General features: G+C 35.4%; 1 pseudogene; it reads right to left on the bottom strand.

The window, feature by feature from the left end:
* LOC137620274 (glutamate receptor ionotropic, kainate 2-like) overlaps positions 1–20,000 on the bottom strand; it is a 230,322-nt pseudogene that overhangs the window by 52,886 nt on the left and 157,436 nt on the right.

Consider the following 20,000-nt stretch of genomic DNA (forward strand, 5'->3'; position numbering starts at 1 on the left):
CGTGTTTTATATATTCAAATAAGCCATATATATTTTTGATACATTAATGTCTGGATTCTCTTAACGACCTCGAGATCAGAGCCCCAGGCGAAATCACACAAAGACAAGAGCTTGGGTCCGGCCGGGAATCGAACCCTGGTCGGCAAGCTTGTATACACAGTAACTAAGCCACTTGGCCACGAAGAAAGATAAAAGTCAATGACAATTCTTCTGTACTTATACCTGTCGAATTCAGGTATTTAGTACTTAGAATTGAAATCAACCCATCTTCACCATCGTAGCTAATTGGTAGTTTGTTACTTGGCATTCAATTAATGATATATTTTGCACATTTAGACGTGTTTTATATATTCAAATAAGCCATATATATTTTTGATACATTAATGTCTGGATTCTCTTAACGACCTCGGGATCAGAGCCCCAGGCGAAATCACACAAAGACAAGAGCTTGGGTCCGGCCGGGAATCGAACCCTGGTCGGCAAGCTTGTATACACAGTGACTAAGCCACTTGGCCACGAAGAAAGATAAAAGTCAATGACAATTCTTCTGTACTTATACGTGTCGAATTTAGGTATCTTGTACTTAGAATTGAAATCAACCCATCTTCACCATCTGACCGGCCGAGTTTCGAACCCTGGTCTAGGATACTTGTATGACATTGACTTACCACTCAACCATGTGTGTGTCTTGTTTCATGTTAAATTGATTGTTTTTATCCTTGAATGAGAGTGTTTTGAAAATTATAAAGAGAATTCATACAAATCTTGTCCCGTGGTGATACAGTGCCCAATTGGATACGTCCCAGTCTAGCAATTTGCTGGACTGAGGTTCGAAACCAGCTCAAGTTTGACAGATTTTTGTAGTGCCTCCAACCTAACTATCCTTGTGAGCTAGGTTTGGTGTCGGGTTCGGGGGAGCTTAGAGGTCTACCTGCTGAGTCAACAGCAGCCATTGCCTGGCTATCTCTGGTCCTAGCTTAGGTGGAGGTGGGTTTGGGCGCGGATCATATGTATGTATTGTCAGTCTTTATAGCATTGTCCTGCTAGATCATTGTCACTGTCCCTTGCCTCTGCCATTCATGAGCGACCTTTAAACCTTCAAGATCTAATCAAAATTACCTGACAGGAGTAACTGAAACAAAATATTGGTAAGTCTTGTTCAATGTTGAATATATAATAAAAACAAAAGCATGACGAAAATTCAATAGATATTTTTTTAGTAGAACATATACATTCCAAAGGGACAGTTCAGTCCACTTTCATTCATTCATACCTCTTGTATTCTATGATACGGAGAAATGAAAATATTTTCTGGAACCAAACATTAGGTGAATATTCCTCTAGCCTCAGCATCTCTCTCTCTCTCTCTCTCTCTCTCTCTCTCTCTCTCTCTCTCTCTCTCTCTCTCTCCTCTCGTGTTATGTGTTTTCTTTCTATTCCTAATTCACAGAAACACATTACTCTCTCTCTCTCTCTCTCTCTCTCTCTCTCTCTCTCTCCTCTCTCTCTCTCCTCTCTCTCTCTCTCTCTCTCTCTGTTAATCATATTAGCTTTTTCTTTCTAACTGTAATTCAGGTGGCACATCTCTCCCTCTCTCTCTCTCTCTCTCTCTCTCTCTCTCTCTCTCTCTCTCTCTCTCTCTCTCTCTCTCTCTCTCTCAGTCATATTAGTTTTTTCTTTCCAATTGTAATTCATAGAACATCTCTCTCTCTCTCTCTCTCTCTCTCTCTCTCTCTCTATCTCTCTCTCTCTCTCTCTCTCTCTCTCTCTCTCTCTCTCAATCATATTAGTTTTTTCTTTCCAATTCTAATTCAGTTGGCACATCTCTCTCTCTCTCTCTCTCTCTCTCTCTCTCTCTCTCTCTCTCTCTCTCTCTCTCTCTCTCTCTCTCTCTCAATCATATTAGTTTTTTCTTTCCAATTCTAATTCAGTTGGCACAAGTCTCTCTCTCTCTCTCTCTCTCTCTCTCTCTCTCTCTCTCTCTCTCTCTCTCAATCATATTAGTTTTTTCTTTCCAATTCTAGTTCAGTTGGTACAAGTCTCTCTCTCTCTCTCTCTCTCTCTCTCTCTCTCTCTCTCTCTCTCTCTTGCTCTAGTCAATTCCAAGTCCAGCGGAGAAAGTTCTTTAGTTAACTTGCCTTCGTCTCGCTATAGAGTCAAGACGCCATGGAAAATGACATTCCACAAAGGAATGAGGAGTTGGCTGAGAGAGAGAGAGAGAGAGAGAGAGAGAGAGGAGAGAGAGAGAGAGAGAGAGAGAGAGAGGGAGAGAGCTGAGTGTAAAGGAAAATATGTTAAGAACTTTCCCATCTTTGACCAGATTGAAATCCAGATGGGGCAACTTCCTGCATCTGTTTGATTTGGCCTCGAGATTTGTCTGAAGACGTTTGCCTATATGTTTGGACCAAACGTTCGCTTTGCCCTGTTTAAAAGAAAGGTCAACCTAAGGTCATTTACCTTGAATAATGTTACTGTTGTTAAAAGATTTTATTTCAATTGTTTATTGTTTATTTGTTTCCTTATTTCCTTTTCTCACTGGGCTATTTTTCCCTGTTGGAGCCCTTGTGCTAATAATGTCCATGGTATATTGTTAATTTAATCTCATCATTTATTAATTCCTTATTTCCTTTCCTCACTGGGCTATTTTTCCCTGTTGGAGCTCTTGGGCTCATAGCATCTTGCTTTTCCAACTAGGGTTGTAGCTTGGCTGATAATAATAATAATAATAATAATAATAATATTCCTTGCCTATGCCATTCACGAGTGACCTTTAAAATCCTTCAAAAAACAAACAAATCAATTGGAAAAATTACAACAATCATACGCAGTACCAGTAATGAAAACAATAAGTGCTCCAGAAAAAATAAATTAATAAATTTTCACTGAAAACTAAGCAAAATATTGGATTTTTACCTTTACTAAATAGTTGACTGAATTTAAGAAGCCTTGCAAACAATATCCTCGTTTTCTATATGTTTTAGAAGTCAATATGATAATAAGTTTAGATTTAAGTTTTAAAGGTTGCTCATGAATGGCAGAGGCATGGAACAGTGACAATGCCCTAGCTAGCGAGACAATGTCCTAGAGACTGACCATATATCCACCCAAGGTAGGGCAGGGGAGGGCCAGGCAATGGCTACTGATGACTCAGCAGGTAGACCTATAGGCTCCCCCAAACACGCAACGATAGTCAACAAGGATGGCGAGGTTGCAGTTACTACAAGAAACTATCGAGCTTGAGCGGGACATTTCTAGTAACCACCACAATCCTTCAGATAAGTTCATTCTCTTGTAAAGGTAAAGGTGCCTGGTTTCGGTTCCAGTTTCATCGGAATAGATGCTCACTAGAATGTCAGCCGGGCAAGCCCCAACTCCCGCACTCTGTTGCCCAAGCACAGCAGGGGCCTCCCCAGTAAACAGCTTAAACTCACGGTCCAGGGCTGGGATCGATCTGCTGCCATGCGAATGCTAAGCGAACACTTTACCGCTGTACTAGCCAGGAGCTGATTATTCCACTCAGGAATCCATATTAAAACAGATGTTAAGATTATCAGTCATTTGCATTCAGTTATAGTTTCTATATTTATAGTTTCTATAGTTTCTATATTTATAGTTTCTATATATATAGTTTCTATAGTTTCTATATTTATAGTTTCTATAGTTTCTATATTCATAGTTTCTATAGTTTCTATATTCATAGTTTCTGTATTTATAGTTTCTATAGTTTCTATATTTATAGTTTCTATAGTTTCTATATTTATAGTTTCTATAGTTTCTATATTCTATATTTTTAAGCAGGATTTACACGGTCAAACTGTTCGTCGAACCCGGTTGTCGAACTTGCTTGTCAAACGGTTCGTCGAACCTGGTTCTCGAAGTCGCTTGCCAAACGGTTCGTGGATCCCGGTTGTCGAACTTGCTTGCCAAACGGTTCACTAACTCGGTTGGTTGTCGAACTTGCTTGCCAAACGGTTCGTCGAACCCGGTTGTAGAACTCGCTTGCCAAACGGTTCGTCGAACCCGGTTGTCGAACTCGCTTGCCAAATGGCTCGTCGAACCCGGTTGTCGAACTCGCTTGCCAAACGGTTCGTCGAACCCGGTTGTCAAACTCGCTTGCCAAACGGCTCGTCGAACCCGGTTGTCGAACTCGCTTGCCAAACGGCTCGTCGAACCCGGTTGTCGAACTCGCTTGCCAAACGGTTCGTCGAACCCGGTTGTCGAACTCGCTTGCCAAACGGTTCGTCGAACTCGCTTGCCAAACGGTTCGAAGAGGCTGAGTCAGCCGCAAATGCATGAGGTTTGTTGACAATGAAGCCCCGCCCACATGAGTCGGGCGAGAACAGACTTTCTTCGAGCCGTTCGACGAACGTGTTCAACAACCAAACGTTCGAACATCACTTCAAACACTCGTCTGTCGAACAGCCTTCACGCTCGAAGTAAGAATGACTATACAATATCGCGTAGTATTAGACAAAACATAATGTACTCAATTTCATATTTTGTTTCTCGCGAGTCCTTTCCAAGTTTCGCTCCAGCTGTTTCAGAATTATGGAATGGTCTTTCCAGTCTCGCAGTTCAATCGCTGGAATATTTGCTTATCTTTTCTCCTTCCTTATTTATTCTCTACTTCTTCATTTGTTTTTTTTTTTTGTTTTTTTATCTATTACGGTCCTTCGCTTGTAAAATTTTGCTATACGTGGCCTGGCTTGTGTGTTATAGAAGTTGAATAATAATAATAATAATAATAATAATAATAATAATAATAATAATAATAATAATAATAATAATAATAATCTGGATGTATATACTCCGAACCCCACATTACATATCACCAGTCTTTGTAGATTGTAATTAACAAAAAATAATGAAATAATAATAATAATAATAATAATAATAATAATAATAATAATAATAATAATCATAATAAAATAATTAAATAATAATAATAATATTAATAAAATTATTAGATATAAAAACTTATAATAAAGGCTTCATGAATATCTGAAGTTAAATCGATACTTATATCACTATGGGTAAGACTGAACTCATGTCCATAGACAATTATGTCATAAGTAATTAATAATCTTTAAAAAGGGTATTTCAGACATTTATTGCAATTGCTCCTGTAGATCTATTTTCATCCATTGAAGTATTGCAATATTCATTCTCAATTTCATAAAATCTCTCATGCACTTACTGCATACTGTATTATTATTAATATTATTATTACTAGCCAAGCTACAACCCTAGTTAGAAAAGCAAGATGCTATAAGCCCAAGGGCTCCAATAGGGAAAAATAGCCCAGTGAGGAAATAAAATATGGAAATAAATAAACTACATTATTATTATTATTATTATTATTATTATTATTATTATTATTAATATTATTATTACTAGCCAAGCTACAACCCTAGTTGAAAAAGCAAGATGCTATAAGCCCAAGGGCTCCAATAGGGAAAAATAGCCCAGTGAGGAAATGAAATAAGGAAATAAATAAATGATGAGAATAAATTAACAATAAATCATTCTAAAAACAGTAACAACGTCAGAAGAGATATGTCCTATATAAACTATTAACGTCAAAAACAGATGTCATATATAAACTATAAAAAGACTCATATCAGCCTGTATAACGTTTATAACGCTTCCAGAATGTTAAAATCACTGCTAGTTCTTCGCATAGACGCAGTAAATAAAAATGCTAAAATGAGGATCGCTTACATCACGCAGAAATAGCGTGGGAGCCCCGTACCCTTTTAATATTATCAGATACACATCCCAAGTTCATGGCAGAATATTCCCTTTATCATAAAAGCAAAAGCAAAACTCGGCTTAGAATATCGCATGTCGAAATAGTGGATCTTGTCCCAGCCCCCTTAAAGTCTTTGATCCTGTTTACTGTACAGCGAAGAGGATCCGATCTGAAGTGGAAGAGAATATGAAACTCCGTCATCACGGTTGAAAAACTTTAGCGGCGATGTGCAGTCACTCGAGAAAATGGGGGAAAATACCGGGAGTCTTCGCTTTCACGGTGAAATCTTTGTACACAATTAATGGGAGATGAAGCAAGATGCGTTTGTGTGGGGTTGTGTATGAATTAGAAATAATCTAGAGGAGAGAGAGAGAGAGAGAGAGAGAGAGAGAGAGAGAGAGAGAGAGACTTGGATGGAAAACATATAATAAGAAAGAGATACGAGAAAAAGATGGAAAGGAAGACATTAAGCAAGGAATACGAGAGAGAGAGAGAGAGAGAGAGAGAGAGAGAGAGAGAGAGAGAGAGAGAGAGAGAGAGAGAGAGAGAGAGAGAGATAATTTCCAATACGTTCTGTTGAATCCAATAATTTAGACGGCTCCAACACTTAAAAATTTGCATTAAAAAACGGTAAATGTCTGGCAACCTGTATTCCAGTTTTTTTTTTTACCGTTTTAAAAACGGATATATTGACGTAAAATAATGATATTACGGTCACCAACCCGTTAAAGATAATAACAAAGTAAGGCAAAATTACGGTCGCCTGTATTTTACTGAAATATCTTTGAGAACTGTATAATTTTACGGAGAATTTCCGAATAAAATTACGGTTTTTTTTTTTTCTAAGGTGAATCTCAGATAGAGTAGATGCGATCGTAAGTTCAAGGTTTAAAAGCCACTCGGGATTGGCAGAGGCGAGGGACAGTGACAATGCCTTAACTAGCAGGACAATGCCCTAGAGACTGACCTTCTAGACCCTTCTCCACCCAAGCTAAGACCAAGGGAGACCAGGCAATGGGTGCTGATGACTCAGCAGGTAGCTCTATAGGTTTCCCCAAACTCCGCGTCCTTAGTTTACAAGGCTGATGCGGTTGCAGACACTAAAGAAACTAGTGAGTTTGAGCGGGATTCGAACCCCAGTCCGGCTCATTATTAAGATTATGACCAATCAGTAGTTGGCCAGCGTGGTGATGAAAACTGGCCAAACCCCAGACATGAATAAAGACATTTCTGAGGCATTTGTCCTGCAGTGGGCTAAATGCGGCTGCCTTTGTTGTTGTTGTATATATATATATATATATATATATATATATATATATATATATATATATATATATATATATATATATATATGTATATATATGTATACACATATATATGTATATATATATATATATATATATATATATATATATATATATATATATATATATATATACTGTATATGTATATATATATATATATATACATATATATATATATATATATATATATATATATATATATATATATATATATATATATATATATATATATATATAACAGCTTTCTCAATGAAGTGGTAATTCATCTGATTTTGATGATAATAATAACACCTAAATATATATGTACATATATATATATATATATATATATATATATATATATATATATATATGTATATATATATATATATATATATATATATATATATATATATATATATATATATATATATATGTACACACACACACACACATATATATGTATATATATATATATATATATATATATATATATATATATATATATATATATATATATATATATATATATATACATATATACATATACATATATTTCAAAGATCAATTTCATGACTGGATGAACATTGTTTTATTCAATGAAAGTTTTTTTTTTTGGATCTGTCCTAAACCAAAAATAAATTTGTTTCCTGTTACAGATACTCAATTTCTGTTCTCTTTTCAAAAAAGCATTTCTGCCTTTGAGTGAATTTATAAATACATTTTTTTTCAAATAAATATTTTCATATGTTACCCAGTTCAAAATATGCTTCTCCTCTGTTTTCATCTAAATCATAAGAATTCAATATGTTTCCTGTTTAAAAATGTATTTAACCACCGCTCTCCCGTCTCCAGCTTGGAAATATATCCAATCCTTTTTTTTTATTTGGAAATTCTGTTGGAAAAAAAGTGTGAACAAAAGAGAGGGAATTGTTTTAAAACCAACAGCGTAGATTAACAATACCTACGAATTACTTCATTTTCTTTATCCTTTTTTATTTCCTATTGGATATGAACCCAGTTACAACGGCTGGCAATTTGTTGGTTATTTGTAACTCTTCTCGTTATTTTCTTCAATGGGAAAATAAATAAATTCCTTCATAAAATGCTCTATGATTTGACATTTATGTATTATTTGAGGTATGAAGGTTTAAAGGTAGCCCATTGGAAGTGTGACGAGCCGAGAGAAGGTTGTGACTCAAAGGCAGGTTGAAAGCAACTGAGTGAATTTATTATAGAACACTCTCCTTTATATACAAAAGCTCAAAGCAACAGGAAATTTCATGTTTGAAAAACAGACACTGTTACAGAGGAAAAAAGTAGACATGTTTAATTTGGTTCAATTTAGTGCGAGGGAAGAGCGAAGGTACAAGCATAATATATACACAAAATGAATTATGTACGATCATGTGACACACGGTTGGTACAGAAGCGTCCAGGCCTATCAGTCTGCCGGACTCTGGTCCGAGCCACGCTCAAACTTGATAGTTTCTTTGGTCGTTGCAACCTTACCATCCTTGTGAGCTAAGGATGGTAGATTCAAAGGAACCTATAAGTTCACCTGCTGAGTCATCAGCAGCAATTGCCTGGCCGTCCATGGTCCTAGCTTGGATGGAGAGAGGTCTTGGTCTTTGATCATAAGTAAACATGGGACCTGTAAGTTCACCTGCTTAGTCATCAGCAGCCATTGCCTGGCCCTCCCTGGTCCTAGCATGGATAGAGAGGGGTCTTGGTCGTTGATCATAAGTATTTATAGTCAGTCTCTGTGGCATTGCCCTGTTGGGGTAAAGTCAATGTCCCTTGCCTCTGCCATTCAGCCTCTGTGGCATTGCCCTGCTGGGGTAATGTCACTGTCCCTTGCCTCTGCCATTCAGTCTCTGTGGCATTGCCCTGCTGGGGTAAAGTCACTGTCCCTTGCCTCAGCCATTCAGTCTCTGTGGCTTTGCCCTGCTGGGGTAATGTCACTGTCCCTTGCCTCTACCATTCAGTCTCTCTGGCATTGACCTGCTGGGGTAATGTCACTGTCCCTGGCCTCTACCATTCAGTCTCTGTGGCATTGCCCTGCTGGGTTAATGTCACTGTCCCTGGCCTCTACCATTCAGTCTCTGTGGCATTGCCCTGCTGGGGTAAAGTCACTGTCCCTGGCCTCTACCATTCAGTCTCTGTGGCATTGCCCTGCTGGGTTAATGTCACTGTCTCTGGCCTCTACCATTCAGTCTCTGTAGCATTACCCTGCTGGGGTAAAGTCACTGTCCCTGGCCTCTACCATTCAGTCTCTGTGGCATTGCCCTGCTGGGTTAATGTCACTGTCTCTGGCCTCTACCATTCAGTCTCTGTGGCATTGCCCTGCTGGGGTAAAGTCACTGCCCCTTGCCTCTACCATTCAGTCTCTGTGGCATTGCCCCGCTGGGGTAATGTCACTGTCTCTGGCCTCTACCATTCAGTCTATGTGGCATTGCCCTGCTAGGGTAATGTCACTGTCCCTGGCCTCTACCATTCAGTCTCTGTGGCATTGCCCTGCTGGGGTAAAGGCACTGTCCCTGGCCTCTACCATTCAGTCTCTGTGGCATTGCCCTGCTGGGGTAAAGTCACTGTCCCTTGCCTCTACCATTCAGTCTCTGTGGCATTGCCCTGCTGGGGTAATGTCACTGTCCCTTGCCTCTACCATTCAGTCTCTGTGGCATTGCCCTGCTGGAGTAAAGTCACTGTCCCCGGCCTCTACCATTCAGTCTCTGTGGCATTGCCCTGCTGGGGTAATGTCACTGTCCCTGGCCTCTACCATTCAGTCTCTGTGGCATTGCCCTGCTGGAGTAAAGTCACTGTCCCCGGCCTCTACCATTCAGTCTCTGTGGCATTGCCCTGCTGGGGTAATGTCACTGTCCCCGGCCTCTACCATTCAGTCTCTGTGGCATTGCCCTGCTGGGGTAATGTCACTGTCCCCGGCCTCTACCATTCAGTCTCTGTGGCATTGCCCTGTTGGGGTAAAGTCACTGTCCCCGGCCTCTACCATTCAGTCTCTGTGGCATTGCCCTGCTGGGGTAAAGTCACTGTCCCTGGCCTCTACCATTCAGTCTCTGTGGCATTGCCCTGCTGGGGTAATGTCACTGTCCCCGGCCTCTACCATTCAGTCTCTGTGGCATTGCCCTGCTGGGGTAATGTCACTGTCCCCGGCCTCTACCATTCAGTCTCTGTGGCATTGCCCTGTTGGGGTAAAGTCACTGTCCCCGGCCTCTACCATTCAGTCTCTGTGGCATTGCCCTGCTGGGGTAAAGTCACTGTCCCCGGCCTCAGCCATTCAGTCTCTGTGGCATTGCCCTGCTGGGGTAATGTCACTGTCCCCGGCCTCTACCATTCAGTCTCTGTGGCATTGCCCTGCTGGGTTAATGTCACTGTCTATGGCCTCTACCATTCAGTCTCTGTAGCATTGCCCTGCTGGGGTAAAGTCACTGTCCCTGGCCTCTACCATTCAGTCTCTGTGGCATTGCCCTGCTGGGGTAAAGGCACTGTCCCTGGCCTCTACCATTCAGTCTCTGTGGCATTGCCCTGCTGGGGTAAAGGCACTGTCCCTGGCCTCTACCATTCAATCTCTTTGGCATTGCCCTGCTGGGGTAAAGGCACTGTCCCTGGCCTCTACCATTCAGTCTCTGTGGCATTGCCCTGCTGGGGTAAAGGCACTGTCCCTGGCCTCTACCATTCAGTCTCTGTGGCATTGCCCTGCTGGGGTAATGTCACTGTCCCTGGCCTCTACCATTCAGTCTCTGTGGCATTGCCCTGCTGGGGTAAAGTCACTGTCCCTGGCCTCTACCATTCAGTCTCTGTGGCATTGCCCTGCTGGGGTAATGTCACTGTCCCCGGCCTCTACCATTCAGTCTCTGTGGCATTGCCCTGCTGGGGTAAAGTCACTGTCCCCTGCCTCTACCATTCAGTCTGTGGCATTGCCCTACTGGAGTAATGTCAGTGTCCCTTGCCTCTACCATTCAGTCTGTGGCATTGCCCTGCTGGGGTAAAGGCACTGTCCCTTGCCTCTACCATTCAGTCTCTGTGGCATTGCCCTGTTGGTGTAATGTCACTGTCCCTTGCTTCTACCATTCAGTCTCTGTGGCATTGCCCTGTTGGGGTAAAGTCAAAGTCCCTTGCCTCTACCATTCAGTCTCTGTGGCATTGCCCTGTTGGGGTAAAGTCACTGTCCCTTGCCTCTACCATTCAGTCTCTGTGGCATTGCCCTGTTGGGGTAAAGTCACTGTCCCTTGCCTCTACCATTCAGTCTCTGTGGCATTGCCCTGTTGGTGTAATGTCACTGTCCCTTGCCTCTACCATTCAGTCTCTGTGGCATTGCCCTGTTGGGGTAAAGTCAATGTCCCTGGCCTCTACCATTCAGTCTCTGTGGCATTGCCCTTTTGGGTAAAGTCACTGTCTCTTGCCTCTGCCATTCAGTCTCTGTGGCATTGCCCTGTTGGGGTAAAGTCACTGTCCCTTGCCTCTACCATTCAGTCTCTGTGGCATTGCCCTGCTGGAGTAATGTCACTGTCCCTTGCCTCTACCATTCAGTCTCTGTGGCATTGCCCTGCTGGTGTAATGTCACTGTCCCTTGCCTCTACCATTCAGTCTCTGTGGCATTGCCCTGTTGGTGTAATGTCACTGTCCCTGGCCTCTACCATTCAGTCTCTGTGGCATTGCCCTGTTGGTGTAATGTCACTGTCCCTTGCCTCTACCATTCATGAGTCACCTTTACACTTTTAAAAGGTCGCTCATGATAGCAGAGGCAAGGAGTAGTGACATTTCCATAGCTAGCAGGACAATGCCCTAGAGACTGACTATTTATACATATGATCAGTGCCCAAGACCAATCTTCATCAAGCTCTTTGAAAAGGCTTATTTTTTGGGCAAAAAACATAAATTTTACTCTTCTTATGAGAGTAAGAATAAACTAAAAAATATTTTAATTATTCTACTTGATTTTACACCCATTTGTAACTATTTGAATAATTTGATTTCCAATTAACATAAAGAACTAAATATAACAACCTACACACAATTTTGAAATCATAATTATACTCAATTTCATAAAATATTTGACAAAATATTCGCTTTTCAATTCACTGAGGTTAAAATTTTCAACTTCTGTTTTTTTTAATAAAAAAAACAACTTATTTTTTCTACATATATTTCCACCTTTCCCCATAATTCAATATCGAATTAACATAAAAAAAACCTAAAATATAACAACCTACACACTATTTTTAAATCAAAATTAAACTCATTTTCATAAAATATTCGACCAAATATTCGTTTTTCAATCCACTGAATTTAAAATTTAAAATTTTTCTATTTTCTTTTTTTAATGAAAAAAAAAACTCTTTTTCTCAACACCTATTTCTATCTTTCCCCATCATTTGAAACCTAGTTAACATAAAAAAAAGCATAAAAAATAACCTAAACACTATTTAGAAATCATAATTGGCCTCCTTTTCATAAGATATTCGACCAAATATTCGTTTTTCAATCCACTGAATTTTAAATTTAAAATTTTTCTGTTTTCCTTTTTTTATGCAAAAAAAAAGCTTTTTCTCAACCCCTATTTCTATCTTTCCCCATCATTTGAAATCTAGTTAACATAAAAAAAACATAAAAAATAACCTAAACACTATTTAGAAATCATAATTGGCCTCATTTTCATAAGATATTGGACCAAATATACGCTTTTCAATCCACTGAAGTTGTATCTCAAAGCGTATCAGATGAAATACGTTTTTCCTCTACCGTTTGAGATGTCAGCTGTGATGGGCATTGGCGATGTAAGTCATATTTTGGGGGATGGAATACGAATCACTCTGCTTTATGGCACTTCATGACTTCAAATGGAAATGAATATATCGGATGCATGGGAGCACTATTCACTAAAGGTCCCGTTGAACTATGTCATTTTCATTGAGTGTGTGTGTGTTTGTGTGTGTGTATATATGTATATATATATATATATATATATATATATATATATATATATATATATATATATATATATATATATATATCATACAGATGTTAAGATATATATGCATTTACATTCATATATACATTTATGCATATCTATGTATGTATGTATGTATGTATCTGTACATAAACATATATATGAATATATATATATATATATATATATATATATATATATATATATATATATATATATATATATATATATATGTGTGTGTGTGTGTGTGTGTGTGTGTGTGTGTGTGTGTGTGTATGTATATATACATATACATATATTTATATATATATATATATATATATATATATATATATATATATATATATATATATATATATATATACACATACATATATGCTGTATACAAGTGCATATAAATGCATAAACTGATTATACATATACAGTATGCAAAAATTCTAAAACTAACATACAAATACTCAATTACCTATGAAAACAAATAAAACTTAACCTTTTATATCCTAATCCTCATCTATCTTTCATCTTATCTTTACATTCCTCTTTCCTTATTCCCAACAATCATTTGAGCATTGGCGAATCTATAAATAGCTCGTCTATCTAAATAATGAAGACCGAAAATACTGTTTTTGTAACCGAGGCTTGTCCTCGACCTTACAAAGTACAATTGAGTTCATTACTTGTTTTAATTAGCAAATGATTTAACGTAGGAAGGGTAGCGAGTATGTGACTCTAATTTTGCTATTGGAGGTATTGTAAGCTCTGAAATTTATTTTGCCTCTGTATTTTACCACTGTTTTACCTGTATTTTAGTTCGTATTTTACCCCTATTTTACATCTATTTTAACTCTATTTTACATATGTATTTTACCTCTATTTTACCTGTATTTTAGTTCGTATTTTACCTATATTTTACATCTGTATTTTAACTCTATTTTACATTTATTTTAGTTCGTATTTTACCTATATTTTACATTTGTATTTTACCTCTATTTTACCTGTATTTTAGTTCGTACTTTACCTATATTTTACATATGTATTTTACCTCTATTTTACCTGTATTTTAGTTCGTATTTTACCTATATTTTACATTTGTACTTTACCTCTATTTTACATTTATTTTAGCTCGTATTTTACCTATATTTTACATCTGTATTTTACTTCTATTTTACCTGTGTTTTAGTTCGCATTTTACCTATATTTTACATCTGTATTTTACCTCTATTTTACATTTATCTTAGCTCGTATTTTATCTTTGTATTCTACCTCTATTTTACAGTTTATTTTACCTTCTATTTTAGCTCGTATTTTGTCTATGTATTTTACCTCTGTATTTTACCTTTATTTTAAATCTATTTTACTTCTATTCTAGCATGTATCTTAGCTCTCTATTTTATTTCTATTGACCTCGTATTTTACTTTATTTTTCACTATTTCAACTCGTATTTTACCTATATTTGTACCTCTATTTACCATTGTATTTAACTTTATACTTTACATATATTTCATCTCTGTATTTTTCCTTTATTTTATTCTATTTACCACTGTATTTTACATAAGACTTTACATATATTTTATCTCTATATTTTACCTTCATTTTACTCTATTTACCACTGTATTTTACATAATACTTTACATATATTTTATCTCTATATTTTACTAGTATTTTATCCCGTATTTTAACCCTTAGTTACCTCTATTTTATCTCTGGTTCATTGATCTTTCTGACGGTTTCCTTCGCTATTTCAAAGAGCTGGAGATCTTTGAGGGGAGAATGGTCTACCTGAATATCATTAGGCAAAACAAAAGGATGTAATTAAATGTACATTATACACTCCTGAATCACTCATGCGTCGAAGGGGGTCCCTACAACTGTATAAACTACGTCGATTTGGGTTGATAATTCTGGTCATGAATTGCCATAAGAAATTCTTAGAAGAAGAAGAAGAAGAAGAAGAAGAAGGAGAAGAAGAAGAAGAAGAGGAAAAAGAAGAAGAAGGAGAAGGAGGAGGAGAAGAAGGAGAAGAAAAAGAATAAGAAGAATAAGAAGAAGAAGGAGAAGAAGGAGAAGAAGAAGAAGGAGGAGAAGAAGAAGAAGAAGAACAAGAAGAAGATGAAAGAAAGAAAGTATGTGTAAGTTGGTTGATGATTCTAATTATTTTTGCCTTTCTTGGTTATGATTTGTTATAAAAAATCCTTAGAAGAAATAGAGTAATTTTAAGTGGGTTAATAATTGCTATTATTTTTACCTATGATGGTTATGAATTGTTATAAAAGAATTCTTAAAACAAGAAATAAAGTAATTAAAAGTGGGTTAATAATTCTGATTATTTTTACCTATGATGGTTATGAATTGTAATGAAAAAACTTAGAAGAAGAAATAAAGTAATTAAAAGTGGGTTATTAATTCTGATTATTTTTACCTATGTTGATTATAAAATGTTATAAGAAATTCTTAGTAGAAGAAATAAAGTAATTAAAAGTGGGTTAATAATTCTGACTATTTTTACCAATGTTGGTCATGAATTGTTATGAAAAAAATTCTTAGAAAAAGAAATAAAGTAATTAAAAGTGGGTTAATAATTCTGATTATTTTTACCTATTTGGTCATGAATTATAATGAAAAATTCTCAGAAGAATAAATAAAGCAATTCAAAATGGGTTAATAATGCTGATTATTTTTACCTATTTGGTCATGAAACGTTATGAAAAAAATTCTTAGAAGAAGAAATAAAGTAATTAAAAATGGGTTGATAAATCTGATTATTTTTATCTATATTGGTCATGAATTGTTATGAAAAACATTCTTAAACGAAGAAATAAAATAATAAAAGTGGGTTAATAATTCATGTTGCTCATGAATTGTTATAAAAAATTCTTAGAAAAAGAAATAAAGCAATTAAAAATGGGTTAAAAATTGCTATTATTTTTGCCATTCTTAGTTATGAATTGTTGTACGAATTTCTTAGAAGAAGATGAAAAAAGCAATTGAAATTTGGTTAATGATTCTTATTATCTTTTCCCTTGTTGGTCATGAATTGTTATGAAAATTTCTTAGACGAAGAAATAAAGCATTTAAAAATGGGTTAATAATTCTGATTATTTTTACTTATGTTGGTCATGAATTGTTATAATAAATTCTTAGAAGAAGAAATAAAGCAATTAAAAGTGGGTTAATAATTCTGATTATTTTTACGTATTTTGGTCATGAATTGTTATAAGAATTTCTTAGAAGAAGATAATAAAAAGGAAGTGTAAGCAAAAAAAATAACAACAACAATAACAACGAAACAACAACAACAACACTAACAACGAAACAACAACAACCAAAATGAGTTAAGCCTCAAGTCCCACTTCGTAGAAACTGATCAAATACAAAAATGCAAAATGTTTTCCATTTTCTATAAAGAAGAAAATAACAAAGCCATATTAAAAAGGGGGGACAATACTGCAAGCTAATGACTAGGTAAAATGTGACAGCATAAAAACTCCTGTTATTATACTGCTCTCAAGTAAAAATGGAAATTTAAACTAATTCCCGTCCAACGCCACGTCGACTGAAAAATGATATTTTCTTCTGTGATATTGAATTACAACATTATTTTCATTCCGCCGTTAGAAAATATAAAACGGCGAGGCGGAAAATACAAATTTCAGTTTGGGAACTAGATTATGAGTGGCCGTAATTGAAAGAGAGTGGGAAGTATTAATTCGGTTTTAGAAAGGCACGTTTAGTGATGTTTGTCATTATTATTATTATTATTATTATTATTATTATTATTATTATTATTATTATTATTATTATTATTATTATCATTATTATTATTATTATTATTACTAGCCAGTCTATGACAAATTCATAATAATAATAATAATAATAATAATAATTTATTGTTATTATTATTATTATTATTATTATTATTATTATTATAGCTTGGAGAGTAGCAGTAATAATAATAATAATAATAATAATAATGATAATAATAATAATAAAAGAAAAAAAAATAATGATAATAATAATAATAATGATAATAATAATAATAATAATAATAATAATAATAATAATAATAAAAGAAATAATAATAACAATAATAATAATGATAGTAATGATAATAATAAAATAAAATAATAATAATAATAATAAAATAAAATAATAATAATAATAATAATAATAATAATAATAATAATAATAATAATAATAATAATAATAATACCTCCAGTTAGGCAGCATCTAACATTCGTTTCCCTGACGTCACAAAACAGCGATCGCAGCGCCAACGATTTTGAAGCGGTTAATCGCGCGAGGTCTATGGAGACTTATATGGGCTATAAATCCCTATGGAAACAATCCATTAACTCTATCAAGGATCCTAAAATCCTCCTCTAAAATCACATTCTTTATAAAGACCTTTAGGATATCAACCGCCCTTGCAAAACTTCCTCCATTCATGATCTTTCTATTATTATTATTATTATTATTATTATTATTATTATTATTATTATTATTATTATTATTATTATTATTATTACTTGCTAAGCTACAACCCTAGTTGGAAAGGCAGGATGCTATAAGCCCGGGGGCTCCAACAGGGAAGGAAAGAAGCTCAGTGAGGAAAGGAAACAAGGAAAAATAAATTTTTTTTAAGAAGAGCAACAATATTAGAATAAATATCACTTTATAAGCTATAAAAAGTTTAACAAAACAAGAGGAAGAGAAATAAGATATAAGATAAAACAGTGTGCCTGAGTGTACCCTCAGGCAAGAGAACTCTAACCCAAGACGGTGGAAGACCATGGTACAGAGGCTATGGCACTACCCAAGATTAGAGAACAGTGGTTTGATTTTGGAGTGTCCTTCTCCTAGAAGAGCTGCTTACTATAGCTAAAGAGCCTCTTCTACCCTTACCAAGAAGAAAGTGGCCACTGAACAATTACAGTGCAGTAATTAACCCTTTGGGTGAAGAAGAATTGTTTGGTATTCTCAGTGTTGTCATGTGTATGAGGACAGAGTAGAATATGTAAGGAATAGACCAGACTATTCGGTGTGTGAGTGAGTAGGCAATGGGAAAATAAACCGTAACCAGAGAGAAGGATCTAATATAGTACTGCCTTGCCAGTCAAAAGACCCCATAACTCTCTAGTGGTAGTATCTCAACGGATGGCTGGTGCCCTGGCCAACCTACTACCCCTTCGATTCGTGATCTGAGGCAAAAGCTGACTAGACCAATTCCTTTAGTTTATGGCCGTGCGAAGATGGAGTTATGTATAACTTTTATGTATAACTTTTATGCATAGCTTTTATGTATAGCTTTTATGTATGAATTTACGTCGTTCTCAATCCCAATGAATTATTCATCGTCCTGTCTGTTATATGTCTTTAGTTATATCACTTTCCATAATGAAATAAAACCCAAATTTATACAAGCCTTGTTTAGAAAAAAACTTTCTCCAGTCGACATAAACGTATAGGTCTACATGGGTAGAGAGAGAGAGAGAGAGAGAGAGAGAGAGAGAGAGAGAGAGAGAGAGAGAGAGAGAGAGAGAGAGATTGTTTTGTAGCATATAAAATAAAAGCATGTTTGTAAATAGCTTGTTGACGTCAATTTTTCATCTAAGTATAATACTTTTAATATCTTTTTTCGCAGAATATGTTCCAGGAATTTAGTTATACATTACAACAATACGAAAAAAAAAAAACATTTGCTAACAAAAATGACAGTATGCTTAATACATTTCGTTAAAAATGATTTGTAATAAATAACTATTTTGTAATTTGAAACACCTACACCATTTGTATAAATATTTTTTTGGGTTACGTAGACCTTCCATATGATATTTATAACAACAATTATTATTATTTTTTTTTTTGCAACAAAATATCCTATGCAAAATGTCATCATTGATATTACAATTGATTTTTATGTAGGGATTATTAAAGGAGATAAGTATTAATTAGCCTGATATAATGGCTTGTTAGTTTGTATAGCTGTAATATCATTTCGGATAGAGTATAACGTATAACAAAAAATAAGAGACACAGAAAATAGATTAACAAGAGACTAATAGTAAGTAAATTAACAAGAGACTCAAAGTAAATAAATTACCAAGAGACTTATAGTAAGTAAATTAACAAGAGAAATAACGTAAATACATTAACAAGAGACTCAGAGTAAAAAAAATTACAAGAGGCTTACAGGAAATAAATTAAAAAGAGAGTCGTAGTAAAAAAATTACCAATAGACTCAAAGGAAATAAATTAACAAGAGACTCTTAGTAAATAAACTAACAAGAGACACAAAGGAAATAAATTAACAAGAGAATCACAGGAAATAGATTGACAAGAGATTCACAGGAAATAAATCAACAAGAATCTCACAGGAAATAAATTAACAAGAGACTCACAGCAAATAAATCAACAAGAGACTTACAGGAAATAAATTAACAAGAGACTCATAGTAAATGAATTAACAAAAGACTCACAGGAAATAAATTAACAAGAGACTCGTATTAAATAAATTAACAAGATAAACATAGTAAATGAATTAACAAGAGACTCATAGTAAATAAATTAACAAGAGGCTTAGAGGAAATAAATCAACAAGAGACTCATAGTAGATAAATTAATAAAAGACTCACAGGAAATAAATTAACAAGAGACTTGTATTAAATAAATTAACAAGAGAAACATAGTAAATAGATTAACAAAAGACTCATAGTAAATAAATTAACAAGAGGCTCAGAGGAAATAAATCAACAAGAGACTCACAGGAAATAAATTAACAAGAGATGCAAAGGAAATAAATTAACAAGAGACTCGCAGGAAATAAGTTAACAAGAGAATCACAGTAAAAAAAATAACAAGAGACTCGCAGTAAATAAATCAGCAAGAGACTCAGAGGAAATAAATCAACAAGAGACTCAGAGGAAATAAATCAACAAGAGAAATATAATAAAAAAAATTAACAAGACACTCAAAGCAAATAAATCAACAAGAGACTCA

The sequence above is a fragment of the Palaemon carinicauda genome, chromosome 26 (genome assembly GCF_036898095.1).
Source record: "Palaemon carinicauda isolate YSFRI2023 chromosome 26, ASM3689809v2, whole genome shotgun sequence".
NCBI lineage: Eukaryota > Metazoa > Arthropoda > Malacostraca > Decapoda > Palaemonidae > Palaemon > Palaemon carinicauda.